At 42.4% G+C, this 15808-nt stretch overlaps 1 protein-coding gene across 1 annotated transcript in view; it reads left to right on the forward strand.

The window, feature by feature from the left end:
- CDYL2 (chromodomain Y like 2) overlaps positions 1-15808 on the forward strand; it is a 159941-nt gene that overhangs the window by 93631 nt on the left and 50502 nt on the right. The window lies entirely within an intron of this gene.

Raw genomic sequence — 15808 nt, forward strand, 5'->3', positions numbered from 1 at the left:
ATATCATTTCATTTACTATTTGGTTACATAGTATTTATAAATTTTAAAGTTTGGTGGCTTTACACACACATCAATGTTACAATGAACATCTTAATGCATTCATCTCATTTCTTTTTTCCTATTGAGTTATGTCTATAATCCCTGTTGAATTATGTCTTGTGTTTCCTAGAATGGGGTTACTATGGACATAGCTTGATCAGTATAGACTGGGGCCAAAGTAGGGTTACAATTGTTCATATGAAAATAATATAATAATTAGTAAATGATAATACAGGAATAAACTGTTTCACGTACTCACAACTGTAAACCTGCTTTCGCACCACCTTGTATTGCCACCTGACTGCTAGAAGGATGTACCAATTAATAATGCTATAGATTTCCTTTTTCAAAATTTAACCAACTGTGGGAGAACAGTAAGTTCTGCTATCCTGTGACTTGGGTGTTCCTAAAATTCACTGTGCTATCCAGAATCATGCAATTAAAAAACCCACAGGGCTTATGGGGAAAGTGGGGTTAGGGCACAACATTAAAAAACGTTACCAGTGACACAGTAATAAAAAAGTAGGTAGCACTCTTCTGCACAGGCTAAGTGGTTAAGGAACAAACACATACATGCTACAATTAATGTGACTGGAAGTCGGCCTGTGCGAGTGAGTGTGAGAAGGATTGCAGCTTCTGAGTGATTGTGTCGTGAGGAAGGATGGTTGTCTGAGTCCAGGAAAGATGTGGATAGGTGTGGCTCAGAACACGTGGTGAACATGTGAGGTGTGTGCACATTTTGAGTACCCTACGTGTCTCATTTCGGCTGGGTGATTGTCTCTGCATTCACCCAGTGTTTCTGATGGACGAAAATCATGCACAAGCCAGTGCGGAATCTGTGCTAGGCTCAGATTGTTCCCTTATATCAATTGCGTTGGAATAAATTTGTGTTTTCAAAACAAGTTACAGCAGAGCTCACCATGCTTTCTATTTGTATTGCCTTTTGTTTGACTGGCATCTTACGCTCCTGTTCAGTTTGCAAACAGGAACTGTGTTGCCAAAAGAGCATTTTTTTCTTCGTATTTAAAAATACGAAGATAGATAATTGCTTCACTTTGCTTTATAATAAATAAAGATTGCATCAGTTTTTATGTATGATAAAGATTCCATCATTATCAAATTCCCATCTGTTCTGTTTTCTTAGTTGGGGACTGAGGACAATTTGAACTACACAATGGGCTTCTAGTGCTTTCCATTCCTAAATAACAACCCATTCATTTATTCATTTAAACATGGAAGTCTGACTACTGGCTAATATTTATTGATTACCTCTTGGGTAAAGTGAGGCTCTTTACAGTCTCATGGGACAAGTTGAGTTTTTTCCTTGATGGGAATCCTCTCTGAACTGCATCCTCAAAATGGGATGAAGTTGGCATCCTCATAAGGGATATGGAGGGTTTACTGAGGTAATAGGTACAACTTCCCTAATTCCAGTTGAGGAAATGACGGTTTCCTTTTATTCTTCCACTAGAGGCCCGGTGCATGAAATTAGTGCCCGGGGGGGGGGGGGTCCCCTCAGCCAGCCTGCACCCTCGCCAATCTGGGACCCCTTGGGGGATGTCCAACTGCCAGTTTAGGCCCTATCTCACAAAGTGGTCTCAATGTGGGATCACTGGCTCCTAACTGCTCACCTGCCTGCCTGCCTGCCTGATCACCCCTAACTTCCTCCCCTGATGGCCTGGTCACCACCCAACTGCCCCCACCCGCTGGCCTGGTTGCCCCTAACTTTATGGGGTGCCAATCTGGAGTGCTGGATTTGACCATTCTGTTACAAACAGGGATCTTTTTTTTGTACAAACATTAATTCTGTTAAAACCTAGGAAAGGGTTATGACTTCAGCTTTGGGTCTGGTCATCCGAATGATACCACTAAAGTGTCTGGAGTTTAGAGACGCCAACCTGAAAATCTTTGTGTTCTGGTCTCTTTGAGGTTGTTTCCCCTAACAAGGCATTTAAAATTATAGAACTGGAAGGAAACTTGTGGAAGGCTCCTTGAACAAGGATCATTTTGTTCAAGGCGTTTCACATTTATTTTTATTGTCTAAAAATGTTCTTTTTAGCACCAAATGCAATGCCAGGCAGTTTCCCAATATCTATACCCAAGCACAGTGGCTGGCTCCTAGTGAAGGGAGTTGAAAGTGGGGAGTTTAGTAGCCCTCTCTGCTCCGAGTTGACTTCCTGGGACCCCTCCATCCATTTGTACGGCTTTCTAGAACACAGGTGGAAAACCTGTGACGGCTGCGGTTCAGACCATCACTCTGTCATCCAGAAGATGAATCTGAAGGTGTGATTCATCTAAGTCCCTCAACACTCACCTCTGCTCCCATGAATCAGAGCCCGGATCCAGGCTCAGGTTGATCTTGTTTTGAGCTTGAGCCCTGCACCACCAGCTCTGAGAGGATGGGTCCAGCTTTGCTGTCTGATTTGTGAGCTCATGCTCTGGTGAGAGGGTGGAGGGGCATTTGCTTTTCATAAACCCTTTGAAAGTTCTTGGGAGGTTGCTAGGCCTGTGGTTCAGGGGCAACTAGTAAGAGTAAAACAAGTTTTTATTAGCTTTTGATTTGGGTATTTGATCTTTGGTAGCTGAGTGTTGTGTGTGATCCTGAGGGAAAGATACAGAGTAGACAAGAATGAGCACTTTCCACGAAGCTGGAGGCAAGAAAGCGCCTACCTAGAGGATAAGCATATCAGGCCTGGGCCAGGGAAACGTCACTGCGCCTTTTCCTGCTCCCTTATTTGTCACACCCTGGAGTGGCTTCTCTTGCTCTTAGGATAACTATGAGGTCAGAGTTCTTAACATGCCCTTGAAGACCTGGCAGTGTTTGGCTCCTGCCCACCTCTCAGTCTCATTTATCAACCTACCCCTATCCCTCTCCTCACTTTAGGCAACCACCTCTCTATTCCTCAAATTGACCACACTCCTACTTGGCTCAGAGCCTTTGCACATTCTGTTCCCTCTGACTGACACTCTCTTCCCTCTGCACCCCGCCCCCACACTCCCTTTTAGTTAAAGGCATTTTATTGCCCCTCTTTCCATTCTCAGCTAGAGTGTTGCTTTTTTAGAGGAGCCTTTCCTGACCTCCAAGAACAGGTCCGCTACCATTGAACATCATCCTTTTGTGTAGGGCAGTTATCTCATTTTGCATTATGTATTGATTGGTGACATTATTGATTAGGATCTGCCTCCCACCGGCTCCCACTCAGATTCTATGTTCCATGAGAGTAAGGACCACACTTATTTTTTACTCACCATTGCACCTTTGGTGTCTACTACAGTGGTGTGTGTTACGCATTCAGTAATTATTTGTTGAATGAATGAATGAATGAATGAATGAACGCCTTCTTTTATATCTTCTGAGAGAGTAGCTGTGGCTGTCTAGAGTATTATATTAAAAAATAAGAATTTACCAAGTGCTTCTGTGGACTGGGTCCTGTGCTGAGCATCTTGGGTTGGTCTGGACTGATTGAGGCAAGTGCTGTGATTGAGTAGCAATGTCTGGCTTGGATGAGGGAAGTGTAAGAAAAGAAAGGAAAGAAGGGAGTTGGTGAATATTCAGAGAGTGTCCCTGATGTATTTCACTGATCCCTAGCACAGACATTTTGCTCAATTTCCTGCCTTCTTTTGACTTAAAATATTTTTAAAAATTCAGCATTTCTCATGATTTTAAAAATCTGTATAATTATTTATCTCTTGTTTATTTTAAAAAGTAATTGTCCTAGAGCTTACTTTACATATCTTTACTCAGTGTACCTTCTTATAACTTATACTGCTTCACATATAATTGAACAGCCTTGCAACAGTATATTCTCATTTCCCTCCTGCCTTTGTCCTATTGTTGTCATTCATGTTACCTTTGCATATGCCACGAACACACAATACATTGCTGCTCTTTTTGTTGAAGATAGGCATTGAACTTTAGAGCATTTAAAAGTAAGAAAAAAAGAGTTTATTTTTACCTTCATTTATCCCAGTTTCAGTGCTCTTTATTTCTTTGTGTAGACCCAAGTTTCTGTCTGGTATTATATTCCTTCTGTCTGAAGAATTTCCTTTAACGTTTTGTATAGAGTATGTCTGCTGGAGATTAATTCCCCTAGTTTTTGCCTGAGGAATTTTTTCTTTTTCATTAAAAAAAAAGTTTTTGTTGGCTATCAAGTTATTGATTGAGAATATTTTCTTACATCACTTTCAGTTAATTTCTGATTCAAATATGTGTCATATTTACCAGATTGACCATCATCTTTGTATAATTCAGATTCTTTATATCCATATTTTCTATCTTCTTGATCTGTCTCAGTCTGAAAGTATTGAGTTTAAATCTTCAGATTGTTTCCATTTTCTGTTGAATTTTTTAAAGTTAATTTTTTATCCATTCAATGCAGAAAAGTTCATGACTATTATGTATTTAGCGAGTATTTTTAATTTAAAAAAACCTTCCTTTCTAATTGAATGCATTTTGCTCCTCCGTTTTACTTTGATGTTCTTGACAAAATAAATGAATAAGTATGTAATGAATTCTTACAATTGTTAGGTTTTATGATTGTTGTTACTATTACTCAGATGCTTTTACAGTAAAAAAGTTGTAGTACAACCCATAGTTGTACATTTTAAAACTCTTGAAATAATTATGTATTTTTCGGAAGAGTTGCATAGTACACAAGAGTTCCCATATATTCCCTTAACTAGGTTTCATGATTCTTTATGTCCAATACCATGTACATTTATCAAAACGAAGACATTCACATCGGTGCTGCACTGTGAACTGAACTACAGACTTAATTAGGAGTCACCAGTATTTCCTTGAATATCCTCTTCTGTTTCAGGATCCAATCCATATTGCATTTAGTTATTACTTTTCCTCAGTAACCTCCAATCTAAGGCAGTATTTTGGTCTTTCATTGCATTGTATGACCTTGACACTTTTCAACAGTACTGGTCAAGTATTTTGTAGACTGTCCTCAATTTGGGTTTGTCTGATGTTTTTTTCCCATAAGGTTATGGGTTTGGGGATCATATCACCAAGGGGAAGTGGCCTTCTCAGTGAATCAGATCAGAGTATATATGACATCAGCATGGTTTATCACTAGTGCTATTACCTTGATCACTGGGGTTTGCCTGATTTCTCAGCTGTACAGTTACTGTTTTTCCTTTGCCCACTCCGTTAGAAAGTACTCAAGTGCAGTCACTCAGGTGAGAGGAATTAAGTTCTGCCTCCTAAAGGGAGGTATATCCATTGGTGGGCATCTGTTAAAACTATCATGGTGGTTAATTAATATGTCAGGGGAGATACTGTGAGTATCTCTCAAGTTTTACCACTTATTTTTAGCATTTTTTTGTGTGAATCTTGCCTGTACCAGTTATTACTGTGTATTCTAATGCTGATTTCTCTGTGTCCCTTTTTTTTTTAAATTTATTATTGGAATACTTCTATAAGGACTGTCCAACCCTTCTCCCTATTTAATTATTCCAGAATAAGCAGTCTTTAGATAGCAAATATTTTAGACTTTGTGGGCCATAGGTCTCTGTCACATGATTAACTCTGCTCTTTAGTGTGAAACAGCCATAGATACATAAATGGCTGGGCATGGTTATCTTCCAAAAAATCTTTGTTGTTGTTGTTAATCCTCTCAGAGTGGAAGAGAGGGGGAGAGACACAGAGAGAGAATCATCGATGTGAGAGAGACACATCGATTGGTTGCCTCCTGCACATGCCCTGACCAGGCCTGGGGACTGAGCCTGCAACCCAGGTATATGCCCTTGGCTGGAATTGAACCTGAGACCCTTCAGTCCACAGGCCGGCACTCTATCAACCGAGCCAAGGGCAGGGCAATAAATCTTCATTTTTTAAAGACAGGCATCAGGCCAGATTTGGCTTGCAGGCCAGCTTCTGATCATTCATTCATTCTTTTTTTTTTTTTTTATAGCAGAGGAACTCACAGATATTTATTTTATTCTTGGGGTTATAAATGTAGTACTACAACTGTTTATTTTGTTATTCAAATTTTTTAGCTTTTGCCATTGGGAACATTTTCATTGGGCTCCTTAGGCACTCCCCCATCATTGACTTTATTTATTTACTTATTTTTGAACACTTTCTTATTTTCTGGCACTCTGCGATCCTCCAAGCTCATTTTTCAAATGAGTAGCTTACTATTTTGTCCCTTTACACATGCGTTGTCTTCCTCCTTCTCATCTGAAGGTTCATTGAACTGGTTTTAAAATTCTTAAATTTACAATATTTATTTTTTCAACTTGTGATCTGGCATTTAATGCTCTCTGAAGTCTGTCTGCTTTTGTCCTACCATTTTGGTTGGGGTAGGGTTGTTGTGTGTGTGTGTGTGTGTGGAGTTTAATTTTTTGAAATGAAGAAGTTTTGCAAGAGTAGAGGTAAAGTTGATTGACTTTCAACCTCTGCCTTTTCCACCAGAGAGATCTTTTTTTTTGACAGACAGACTCAAGATACAGAGATTTCTTCTATATACCTTCTTAGTGTTCTCGCTCCATTTTGATTTTTCCCTCTGCTAGACTTACATTGGCAGAGTGTCTGTTAACTTCTCTTGATACCTATTCTCATTTTCCTTAATGTTTTCTTTAAAAATCTGTGTTCTTCTGCATTCTTGGAGAGCTTTTCAAGTATGTTGTCCTTCTCACTGATTTGATTCTCAGCATTTGGATTCTGTCCTTTCCTGGTTCCAATGGACATTTTATTTCTTCGCTTGCATTTTTCCCTGTGGTTTCCTTGCATCCTTTCTTATGTAAATGAGTCTTCTTTTATTTCCGTTTCTTTATCTACCTGTTGGTTTTATTTCATCACTTATCCTTTTTGCCTCTCTCAAAAACAGAGCTTATATTTTCTGCAGTATTTGAAAAGATGACACAAATGTTATCATTAAATGTATAGTAATACTTTTCTTAGATTTTACTGAAAATTTTTAGTTAGGATTATATTCTTATATGCTTTAGGAGTTTTTATAAATATGTCCTGCAATGAGATTACTATTACCAGTATTTATTCTGTGTGGTTTTGATCAAAGAAAGGTCTCTCTGGTTTTGCATTTTCCAATAGAGTGGGTGTGGGATTCTTCTTGGCCCCTCATTATTTGGATGCCACTGAGTTCCCATTCAGACTCTCACCCAGAGGTGCTTGAACTACATGGCATGGAGCTGAGTGTCTTGGTCTGTTTTCCTGGTGTAGTTTTGCTGGATGGAACAGGAAGTGCCACCTCTTTGTACTGCCTTCTCTAACTAGAGGATCTGAAGCAATCAGTCCTCTAGATCTGACACAGCCCATACCTAGTTGCTCCCCAAATTCTCTTGTCTTTATTTTTCCCATGGACTTCAAACTTCAAATTGTAATGATGTGGTCCCTGTACCCTTCTACCCCCAAGGGAGCCATCCCAGGATGTTGAAAGGATACACAAAGAGAGGTCCGGTGGATGTGTGGCTTGAGATCCAGAATCAGGGATTGTCTAGGGATGGCTGCTCTGGTATATGTCTGAGCAGACAGTAGGCATGGTCATCTTCCTTTATTCTTTTTCCCCTCCCTCCCTCCCTCCCTCCCTCCCTCCCTCCCTCCCTCCCTCCTTCCTCTCCCTCCCTCTCTCCTCCCTTCCTCCCTCCCTCTCTCCCTCCCTCCCTTCCTCCCTCCCTTCCTCCCTCCCTCCTTCCCTCCCTCATTTCTTTACTTTTTGTTAATTCTCACCTGAGGATATTTTTCCCATTGCTTTTTCAGAGAGAGTGGAAAGAAAGGAAGAAGGGGGAGAGAGAACATTGATGTGAGAGAGAGAGAGAGACATCAGTTGGTTGCCTCCCACACGTGCCCTGACCAGGGCAGGGATCAAACCTGCAACCCAAGTACATGCCCTTGACTGGGAATCGAACCCTTTGGTGCCTGGGCCGGTGATCTAACCACTGAGCGATGCCAGCCAGGGCCATCTTCCTTTATTCTTTAATGGCCTTGCTCTTTGCGTTCAGAGGTTCAGACATGTACTAGTAACCCAAAGTTTCTCAACCCAACCTTTTTTGGTGTGCGGGCATTCCTTCAAGTCTGGAAAATCTTTGGTATCCTGGGCTCCTGAGTTGTTATAATTTTACTAGAGGCCCGGTGCACGAAATTAGTGCACAGGACGGGGGTGTGTGTGTGTGGGGGTCCCTCAGCCTGGCCTGCACTGTCTCGCAATCTGGGACCCCTCAGGGGATGTCTAACTGCTGGTTTAGGCCCCATCCCACATGGGGCCTAAATTGGCAGTCAGACATTCCTCTCGCAATCCGGGACCACTGACTCCTAACCACTCACCTACCTGCTTGACTGATCACCCCAACCACTCTGCCTGCCTGCCTCATTGCCCCTAACCATTCGCCTGCCTGCCTCATCACCCCTAACCACTCTGCCTGCCTGATCACCCCTAACTACTTGCCTGCCTGATAGCCCCTAACCACTCTGCCTGCCTGATTACCCCTAACCACTCACCTGCCTGCCTGATCACCCCTAACCACTCACCTGCCTGCCTGATCACCCCTAATCGCCTTTGCCTCAGCCCCCGCTGCCGCGGCTTCATCCAGAAGGTCATCTGGAAATACATCTGGAAGGTTGTTCGGCTGTCTGATCTAATTAGCATATTATGCTTTTATTATTATAGATATGCTGTTTCGCTTTGTGGGAAGCTGGGATAGGAAATATGATTGATGATATGTCTGTTTCCATTTGGGCCAATGGAGAGTTGGAGCAGAAGGGGAAGGAGCCACATGGCATGCTCCTCAGGAGAGTCAAGCTCAGGAGGCCACGTAAAGGTGCAGTAGGTTTTCTGTGACCTTGGCAAGGGTTGAAGGTGAGCGTCTGAAGCTGCAGATATGCTGCCAGCCTCTATCAGGTTGGGCCCACTGGACAGGATTACGTATAGTGAGGTCATTGAAGGCATGGGTCTGGAGCCAAGATGCCTTGGATCAAGTCTTACTTAGGTCTCTGCTGATTGTTAGAGACAGGGCCTTGGCCAAGGCTCTTCACCTCTGGTGCCTCAATTGTATCATATAAAAAAGAGAATACAATTACTTGCCTTATTGGGTTATTCTGAAGATCAAACGAGTTCATGTGTGTAACACAGGCGTCCTCAAACTACGGCCCATGGGCCACATGTGGGTGTTTTTGCCGTTTTGTTTTTTTACTTCAAAATAAGAAATGTGCAGTGTGCATAGGAATTTGTTCATAGTTTTTTTTTAAACTACAGTCCGGCCCTCCAACGGTCTGAGGGACAGTGAACTGGCCCCCTGTTTAAAAAGTTTGAGGACCCCTGGTGTAACAGATAGTTAATATGCAGGGATCACATACAAGTGGCTGGCACTTGGTATATGTGGAATACATGTTAGGTGGTAGAGGTGGTTGGTTAGTCTACCAGTGGGAAACTGAGGAGGAAGGTGGGGAGTGACCTTCTCTGCTTGATCAGGCCTCTCGTTGGTCCAAATTTGCTCCATCTCTGAAGGCCCAGTTTGGTCTCAGCTCAAATTGTTTTTTTTCTCAGAGGAACCTTCCTGCCTATCCTATATGAGGTACCTTTGTCCCCAAAGCCATTCTTTCTCACAGCACCTTTTTCTTCACCATCAGAGCACTTTCCATCCTTTGTTACTATGTGGTATTTTGTGATCATTCATTTAAGGGCTGTGTCCCCTACCAGCCTGATGGTTTCTCACTGATGCAGTGTGGCCAGGTGGCTAAAAGCTTGGGCTGAGGAATCAGACGAACTAGGGCAGTGGTCGGCAAACTCATTAGCCAACAGAGCCAAATATCAACAGTACAACGATTGAAATTTCTTTTGAGAGCCAAATTTTTTAAACTTAAACTTATTCTAACACCACTTCTTCAAAATAGACTCGCCCAGGCCGTGGTATTTTGTGGAAGAGCCACACTCAAGGGGCCAAAGAGCTGCATGTGGCTCACGAGCCGCAGTTTGCCAACCACGGAACTAGGGTTTCAATCTTGGCTAACCACCTACTGACTGTGTGACCCAGGGCAAGTTACCTACCTTCTTGGAGCATCAATTTCCTCACCTGTCAAATGATATTAGAATAATAATAGCTTAAAGCCTGGGTGTGGAGGCAAAATCTAACACCTTATAGGTAAGTGCTTAGCACAGTTCCTGGAACTTAGTATCTATCTATCTATCTATATATAAAGAGGTAATAAACAAATTGTCCGGGACGCTGTAATGTCATGACCACTCAGGAGGAGGCCGCGCGCGCAGGTGGGCGGGAGGGGACTGTGTGCGAGGTAAGGCAAGCCACGGATGTTGCAGGCCTGGAGCGGAGACGGGGCCTGCCCAAGCCTCCGCAGTGGCTTGAGCAGGCCCAGAGTGGAGATACGGGGGCCTGCCAGCTGCGGCGCGCCAGCAGTCCCGCCTCTGTGCGTGAGCTGCAGAGGAAACACCTTTTCTGACCGCTCATTGGCTAAGCTCCCAGTACGCCACTCGCAGTGTTCTTGGTAACTTGGGTAATAAGAATCCAAAAAGGTGATCTAGGGGTTTTCCACTGCAGTCCTGGAGGAAAAAATGAAGGTCTGCTGCTGGAGTGGCTAAGAAATGTCATATCCTGCTCTAGCCAGTTTGGCTCAGTGGATAGAGCCTCACCCTTTGGACCCAGGGTCTGGGTTCGATTCTGATCAAGGGCATGTACCTAGGTTGCAGGCTCTTTTCTGGCTGGGGCCCAGGTCAGGGTTCATGCAGGAGGCAACCAATCAAAGTGTCCCTCTCACATTTGCTGTTTCTCTCTGTCTTTCCTTCTCTCTTCTGTGCTCTCTAAAAATCAATGGAAAAATATCCTCAGGTGAGGATAAAAAAGAAAGAAAGAAATGTCATATCCTATGAAAGAGACATCTTGAAAATGCCTAAAGAAAGTTATAATTTTTTTGTGGTGAAGGGACTAGAGTCTGTGTTGATGAAAACACCTTGGCGGCTGCGGCAGCCGGCAGTGACAGCAGCAGCTGCTCCCCTCGGGGATTGGGCCTAAGCTGTCAGTAGGACATCCCCTGAGGGCTCCTGGACTGTGAGAGGGGGCAGACTGGGCTGAGGGACCCCTCCCCCCCAGTGCACAAAGTTTTGTGCACCAGGCCTCTAGTTTATATATAAAAGGCTACTATGCTAAGTGTCCCTCTGACCATCTGACCGGTCACTATGATGTGCACTGACTACCAGGGGCAGATGCTCAACACAGGAGCTGCCATGATGCACACTGGCCATTTACAAAGAAACGGCACTATGGACCTGGCACCGACAAAGCAATACTCGGCTTCCCCCAAATGGAACACAGGCCCTGCCGCCCCCTGGAGCGACAGTCCACCAAATTGCAGCCAACGCTGCTGAGACCCCCATGGCGCAAAATGCGGCCCCCAGCCCAGCCCAGCCCAAAACAGTCACTGTGGGCGCTGGGTAATGACGTTACATAGCAACGCCTGGCTTCCTCTCCCTGGCTACTGGCCTCCTTGTAGGAACCTGACTTGCTTTATAGCCAGGTGAAAATGTCTGTGAAGTGTTTAACCAAATGTCTGTGAAGTGTTTTCCTGTGCCTCATCTCATTTGATCCACACAGAAGTCCTGGAGTATGTAGATAGGAGACTCAGTAGAATCCTATTTTCTTTTCATTAGCCAGAAAACAGATTTAGAAAGTTCAGAAACTTGACCCGACTGAAAAGAAGTAAGAAATGGTGACCTTGAAAATGACTTCAGGGTTTCTCACTGCGCAGAATATAGTTAAAACACTGCTGCAGTTAAATATTTTACCCTTTGTTCTCCCTGCGTGATCTACAATAATAATCTGCTTCATGTTGATATTTACTGCTGTTTGCTAACAATTACCTGAAAGAGAAGTTGGGTGCTTCACTGGGCTGGAAAAAGTTCAGTTAAATCAGGAAGCAGGTCTAATTAAGCAAGTTTATTCTGTATATATAAAAGGCCAAGTTGACTCACGCATGCATGATACATATAAAGCTCTTGCTGGCACCAATCGCATGCATGTGTTTTGATCTGTCATTGTTGATCGTGAATTTGGTTGACACTTCTATTATAGAGAAAGGGTGAATAGCGATATTAAAATATTTCTTCTAATTAATTTCCTTTCAATGTGATGAATCCGTGCACCAGGCCACTAGTGTTCTAATAATGGTGATTGCCATCATTAGTTTTCCTAATGAGATAGCTATCCACTCGTCATTGTGGCACCACTAATAATGCATCAGAATTCTCCTGCCCCCACCTGCAGTAGAATGGCATGCCATATTAGCTGCAATTACAGAGAGTAAATGTTATTAATGATTTGATTGAACTCTAAGGAATAGTCCATAGTCTCAGATTGCTTGTCTTTGAAAAGAGAAGCTGGCGGGTGTGTGTGAGCATAAAGTTTTAAAATATCACCCACGTGGTGGTTATCAAGTGCATGGAAAAGGGAAGGGGATTGATGGGGTTGTCACTATGTGGAGGGGGTCCTGTGCAGGTAGGGGGTGGGGGCATCAGGAACCAGCCCCCAGCACCTGTTGTCAGCAGGTGTGTGTAGTTAGGAGATAGTGGTGGAGATTGGGGGAGCTTAAGAGGAAGAAAGAATTTCTCGGACAGAGAAGTTTGCAATCCTTCGCAAGGTCACATCATGAATAACATGGGCCTTGGTTAGCAACAGAACAAATTAGAATTCTGATTCTATTTGTGATGCTCCTGAGAAAACAAGGAGAAGAGGGTCAGAAAACCTCCACGGTATGTGAGGGAGGAGATAAGTCCCAGGAGATGGCACATTCGGAGTATGATGGGGTATGAATTCCTTGTGGGCATTTTGGTCTTTCAGAAAAAAACAATTGTTTTTCTAAACCTGAAAAAAAACTTTAAAAAAACATTTAAAGTGTGGAGGAAATAATGTATATAACAGCACTTTTGTCCTCTGAAGTTTCATACGTATTAGAGCAATTCCACTCTCCTCCTTGCGCTCTGTAGTGTTCAGGCACTTTACTCTCCCCATTGTATTCCTTTCTTTCTTCCAATAATCTTTCAGGTAGCTGCTGCCATTGCTATTATTATTGTTGTTATTATTATTGCTATTACTTCTTTACAGAGGGGGACACTGAGGTCCAGAGAGGTTGGGCAGTTTGCCCAGGGTCATGTGGGTAGAAAGTGGTAGAGCCCACAGTTTTTCCTCCCCACACATCAGACTATTAGGGACAACCCTGTTAATAGGGTTCATTGTTGGCATTGGGTTAATTTGAGTAGAAATGGTGGTCAAGCCATGCAGTGGATTTGTGCATGGGACCAGAGATGACAGCAGTGACCTTTCTGTCACCTATAAAGTCACTTGTGACTCTGTGACTCAATCCTCCAGTAATGTGGAGGGGGAAAAACCAAGCTTTCCCCACCTTTGTTGTGGTTCCATTTAGGGGTGTTGACACTGCACCCTTGCCGACTCCCCAGGCTTCTCCAGCAGCCCTACTCTGAGAGCCATCTAAGTGGGTGGACTTTGTCTTCTTCCCCGGGAGGCATTGTGTATTCTAAGAGAGTCATATTCTGCAGGATAGGGAAATAATCTGTCTTTAGATTACCATCAAGGTTTGTATTCACAGGAGAATTTGCAAGATTAAGTGACCTTTACTTTGGAATGCAAAACTACTTATTTGTATACTCTCCACAACTACCCTATGACGTACTGTTATTTCCCCCTTGCTAGATGAGTCATCTGAGGCCCAAAGAGGTTTAGTAACTTGCTCAAGAACACATGATAGAAGGCTTCGCAGGAGATTGAAGCCAGATAGTCTTGCTCCATGGCCCGTGCTCTTAAATACTATGCCACACTCATTTGGTTGAATGAATGCTATCCAGCCACCATTTATTCCAGAATTCACTTACTCACCCTTTTACCCATCACCCATCCATCATCAGTCCATTTACCCATCCTTTTATTCATCCTGATTCTACTATCCTCCCACCTGTTTATTCTTCCACCAACCATCCATTTTTCCATTCACCCATTCATTCACCCGTCCACCTACCCATCCACCTACAAACCTATTCATTGTGTTGGCTCTTTGTCTAGCGTGGTTTTCTGCTTCATCTGGGGAAGAAGTTTCTCCATCCTGGGGGCCAAGCGTATACTTTCTGGAGCTGGAGACCCTCTTGTCAACACAAATTCCTTAGCTCCCAAGACATATCTGGGCTTGCTCCTGACTCTCGTAGGTTGGTGTTCTCAGGAATGCTGCTGTTTGCTTATTCACTTTCCTCCCTCTGTCAACCTGTGGAGGTTTTCCCCCTCCAACATCCTCCAAATGTGCAAACTGCAGGCTCTTCCAGAAACACTCTTGACTTCCTGAACATTGTCATAAATGAATGCTTAGCTAGTCCCATTCCCTGACCCAAAGATTGGAAGTTATATTAGTTTTGTATGATTTTACTTTTTAAAACTGTTGGAGTTTGTGTTATACTGCTAAAAATTATTTACTAAATTTAAAACAGATGTTCACAGGGCATTTTATAAGGAAAGAAATTTTAATAGAAGTAAGCCTATTTGATTGGAGATTAATCAATTAAGGATATAATTAAAATTGTCTATGAAGAAGCAGTATTATGAAGAAGCAGTATGTCTTAGCTATTTGCTTATTTATTTAGTGCAAAGCAATGAAAGTCATTTAATTATTTTTCATAGTCTCTGTTGTGGTACAAAAATCTCAGTGTTCAAAATTTTCTTACTTTTTATTATGGAAAAAATTAAACATAAAAATTTAAACATGTTAACAGTCATATAATGAACCTCCACATACCCATTCTCCACCTTAAACAATTATCAACTATATACCCACTTTCCCCCTCTCATATTATTTTTTCTTTTTATAAATTTCTAGGTTATTACTTAATGTCAAATTTCTATTCTAGAAAAGTACATTATGTTGACATTGAAATATAATAAATGTTTGAATATAATTTTTTAATCTTGCCTTAAAATTTTGCTTGTTGGGGGTAGAGCATTAAAATTTCCTGTCACTTTTTTAATTAAAAAATTCAAATCTATAGCAAAGTTGAAAGGTTAATGAATGACCCTCACATACCCTTCACCTAGATACACTGGTTATTAGCGTTAGGACTGGCATTTTCCTAAGTGTGATTTTCCATGGGATTACTTGAAGACAGAGGAGATTATCTTACATTTGAAGGTATGAAGACAGTAGCACATGGCTTTACAGCCAGATGGATTTAGGTTCAGATCTCACCCTTCTTAGCCCTGCATTGTAGGGGAGTTGCCCCATCCTCAATCCCTTCTTCTATTAAATGGGAGTAATAATAGTATGAATACACTCATGGGGTTATACAAGGCACATAATAGGGTCTTTGCAAATATTACCTATCACCTTGCCTCAGTTTCACCCCCTGTGTTACAGCATGGGACTCTGAATGGGGGGAATTGGGTTTTGGCAAATCAATTCATTTTTTTCAATATGGAAGATTTTTGTTATTGAGAGTTGGTATGGCGTAATGATTAAGAAAATACATCTCGGGAGAGTGTGCTTCCAATCCCAGCCCTACCTTTACCAGATTGGAATTTGGTGAGTGATTTCATCTCTCTGAGCCCAAGTTTCCTTACTGTAAAATGGGGTTAGAAAGAATACTTACCGCATTGGGTTGTTGTCAGGACAAAAGGAAATGGGGACACCCATGCCCAGCATTTAGTGTAATGTCTGCCTCATATGTGCCCAATGAATGTTACTAATCATTAGTATTATAAGTAAGGATACATCAGCATAGTAGTGCCTACCATATAAATG

The sequence above is a fragment of the Eptesicus fuscus genome, chromosome 21 (assembly GCF_027574615.1).
Source record: "Eptesicus fuscus isolate TK198812 chromosome 21, DD_ASM_mEF_20220401, whole genome shotgun sequence".
Lineage (NCBI taxonomy): Eukaryota > Metazoa > Chordata > Mammalia > Chiroptera > Vespertilionidae > Eptesicus > Eptesicus fuscus.